Consider the following 4,683-nt stretch of genomic DNA (forward strand, 5'->3'; position numbering starts at 1 on the left):
TTGATCTTTTTTATATCCTGCCCATGTAAATCATTTTCTTTACCCACAATATAAGCTGCAATATTAAATTTTATAATATCTACAGTCAATATAGGTATTAGGTATAGACTATAGACTCTACACAGTGCACCAAATACGTATCTGGGTACCAATACACCTGATGTTTAAATAAACACAAGCGTGTTGGACGCTGGCTTATATCATAAACTCATAGAAATATACTGATAAATGTAGGATTCAAACTTTATAACTTTTGTTGTACTTTCAATTTTTTTTTTTTTTTTAGCGTTGTGATACAATTTTATCATTAATGTGTTTCGTGTATTTACTCTAAAACTAGTTTATAATCATTTCATAAGATTTAATAATTAATTAAAACACACAAATTTCAAATTAATTAATTGAATTAACATTTTATTTTGAATATTAGTTGAAAAAGTATAGAAAATATTTTTTAGTTTTATCATTTAAACAATATTTTAGTTACTTCTTAGTTTTTAGTGCAACAAAATTTATTATATAATGAATATATATGATCTATATAAAGTGTATATAGATATTTACTATTTATGGGATAAATCCAACTTGCAATTTTTTTTGTATACACGTTTCATTGTGATATGAAACGCTTTTTGTTTTAAAGCGTGAATAGTTTTAACTAGGTTAATTCTTTTTCTATGCGCAAGACATCTAAGCTAATAATCATTATTAATGGTAAAATATTGAAGACAAATAAGTCATACATAATATCGATCCGTTACTAAAGTACGCATATTATATTGTACAGTAAGTACATCATTCTTATAATTTATAAAGTATATAATTACATAAAGTACATAATTTTTAAATTAAATTTTTGCAAATAATTTTATTTTATATTACAAATTAAAATATTTAATTAATGTGTTCAAATACAAAAACAAATAAAACAATATATTACAAAACTCGAATAATATTTAAATCATTGTAATCGTATTGGTAGTTTTTAACATAAAAATGAAGCTATTATAATTTAATATCGCAAAATATTTTATTTTTAATAAACGTTAAAATTTTTGCGATATTTTTAAACCAAATATAATTATAAATGTTGAATTAACATATGATAGTTTATCTTTATAGTATATGTTTTCGTCTTCTGGTATAGTTATTCTGAATTCGATAGTTTGATCAATATTAATGAATTTTAAATCATGACCAAATATTTTGTTAGTAAAACTTCCACTATGAAAGTTGATTAAAATTTTTAATGATTCATGTATGCATCGTGTAAAAAATATGTTCTAAAATAAAGTTCATTTCTAAAATGCTGCGTTTAATCGTTTCGTGAAACAATACAGCAATTCTCCAATTGTGTATACTGTATTATAATAAAAATATATTGCACTTACGTGCTAGTTGATATACTGATAACGATTTTAATTTAACTTAATTGTACCTAATGACTTTTGAATTTTGATTGATTATTTATTTACGTTTAAATAAACAATTTAAGAATTTTAGAGTTTTTCAAATCATTATCTGAACAAAATGAAAATAAATATCATATCAATAAAGAATAAATATTTAAAATAATTTAATATTATAAAGTTGAAAATCATTCTTTAGTATACAAGTAAATATTATTGTTTTAATTTTTATTAAATTGTTATCGTGGTAAGTTTAAATTAATTAATTTCAATATTGATATGATTAAAATGTGTTATATTAAATTAATTAAAAGTTTTAGTTTATAATTTTTAGCGCGGTCAAAGTTCGCAGTCAAGTATGTTTTTTGTCTAATAAAATTATTTCTACAAAAATTGATTGTTCCTTTGTAGCTATTAAAATATTTTGTATAATTTAGCTAATATATACGTAGAGTAATCGTTTTTTGAATTTCCAAAAAGTTTCATTAAGTATTAGGAAAAATTATTAAATAATAAATTGTAAAAATATAAAAAAAATTCATACACCATATTCATTGGTACTTATACAATATTATATGAACGTAAAATAATATTTTTATAAAAGTTCTAGTACTTTTGTATTAAAAATTATTGAATGTTATTTGATATTTATTTTTTTTCAATTTAATATCATAAAAATATTTGCAATATTTACTTTTCCGATCTAATAATAATAAATGAATATTTTCACGCGAAAAAAAGACTTTTATTTTTAAAGGAAATAAAGTCGAATACGGTTGTGGAAAATGATGTATTAAATTCGAATTAAAAAAATCGTGATTGAATTTTTCTTTTGCAACTCGCACTTCTTAATATAAAACGCCCACAATAAATAGAATAAAACCATTCGATCATCTGCTGGTTGCTGTGATGTCAATTTCTCAATGACCTAAAAATGTATAATTTATATCACCGGTATTCGCGTGCTACAGTATGACAATAATGATGGATCGAACAATGTTTTTTTTTCATTTTTCACAGTGACCAATGTATCATTTGAGCGTAAGTTCGAGAGAGGCGTTGGTAGAGTGCTTTTTTTTCGTGGTTGGACAAAGATATCTTAACGCGTAGTCGTACTTATACGTATTTCATAATTTTTATTTCATTAATTAGTTGTACTAAAATCATATCTATTTTTTTTCAATATTAAAATCATATACTAAAACATGTAATATGCTTAACTGCTTAAATAATATGTTTCCTGTATTTTGGCTTGTACCAACAGTCTTTATTGGTCTTTAATTGATGGTATCGATAAGCTCGTAACTTTAAGCGTAATATTATTAAAAAGCACAATACTATTATACGTTTATAATATTTTTGTCAATTTTGTGAAACAACATCTTTAACCACCTACATTTTTTTTTAAATTTAGATTTTTGATATAGCTATTATTGAACATAGTTATTTCAAGTATAAAACTCTTCAACATTATTAGCAGAACAAATATTATTTCATTTTTATGTAAGATATTCATATTACACTCATGTATATTCGTATGTATTTGTATATATCAAAAGCTAATATTTATTTTCTTTGAACAACGTTATTCATTTTTCCGTATAATAATAAATAAATACAATAAGTTGTTTAAATATATTTTTAGTTGAACTGCGTAGTTAAAGTATAACATTTGACATTTACCATCCGATTCATATTTTTTTGTTTCATTTATTTGTATTGTGTTATTTACGTATGAAATTATTAAATTTGTATTATTTTGTTGTAAATAATTATATATAAATATATCACTCCCAATATTAATGATATATTATAAGTAATTAAAATAGTGATAATTATTTATTTATTTTATTATTTTAATTTAAAAATTTTAGAGTAATATTATTTTTAGTTTTAAATTATCATAAATAACAGTTTTCTATACTTTATCGCAGTGATTTTTAATTTTAATTTATTTTATTTGTATATATATAAAAATGTTAAAAAAATAATATTGTTGGCTTGAAAATGATAATAATTCAAAATAATAAGAGAATAAAATTTTCTTATTTTTAAAATCGAGAAAAACGGACAGTAGACAAATTAATACAGTGCCCAATAAAAAATGATTAAAGCCATTAAGTGATAATATATAGATAATATAAATATTCATATTATGCTGCTGACGAACAGTTTTTAAATAAAATACAATATTATTATTAAATAAAAATCACGATGACATTGGTTTGATAAAAATTCCACTCTCGGGTTAAGAAAATTAAGTATAAACGCACGTTGGATAATACCGTTTATGGTTTCGTAACTTTCCAACTTCCGTATTTGCAGTTATTTAAATTAATTATGAATATCTTTCTGCATACATAAAATTATGGTATATAAAAGAGATATTTCTTTATCGAATAACGTACACATTGTACCTATCTATCAATCTATATATTGCAATTTCTTTACCAATATAAATTTGTTTAACTTTGTTTTCTCAGACCATTGGGAAGAACTAGAACTTTTCGATAATAATAAAGTTTAGTGAAGACACATGCAGTGAAAACGAGTTAATAATACTAATTTAATAACGATGATGATAAAAACGAATGGAATCAATAAAAAAATGTAAACGAGATTCTACTCTCTAAAAGATCAAATATTGTCAGACGCTTCTAAATATTCAATATTGTTGTATAATATCATCATATTATCCGTTATCGATGGTTTACACTTTTCCTCTCTGTCATAATATGACGTTGTAATAATATTACTTCGCTTAGTTGAAAAGTTATTATCAAAACCGAAAAACCCGTACTGAATTTAATTGCTTTTTATAACGGTAAATATATTTCTAAAAGTTTTTTTTTGATTTCAAAAATTCCCCGCAAAAATATATAGTACCTACCAAAATAACAAATATAAGACATGCATATAAATTTGTATTTTGGTGATGTGTATTATACAATGTAACCGGCGGGTCTATTACTCGAAATCTGTACTTTTCCTCATGTCGATTGATGTCTACTTAAAATTCAGTTATCGTTTGCTCGCGTTCGTATATATAAAAAAAAAAGTTTGTTTCCCTGTTACGAGAATTGAATATTAATAACTAATGAGATATTGACCTGCACTGCAAACAGGCAATTACGACACGTATGTGTACTATAATATTATATGTCATACAGCCATACAGATATTAAACTACAAACGGACATTTTGTATCATATTTTGTTTATTTTGTTTGGTTAACGTTATCGGAAAAAAGACATAAGTAAACACTGCATCAATA

Source organism: Melanaphis sacchari, unplaced genomic scaffold, assembly GCF_002803265.2.
Source record: "Melanaphis sacchari strain LSU unplaced genomic scaffold, SCAv2.0 Contig257_pilon_pilon, whole genome shotgun sequence".
NCBI lineage: Eukaryota > Metazoa > Arthropoda > Insecta > Hemiptera > Aphididae > Melanaphis > Melanaphis sacchari.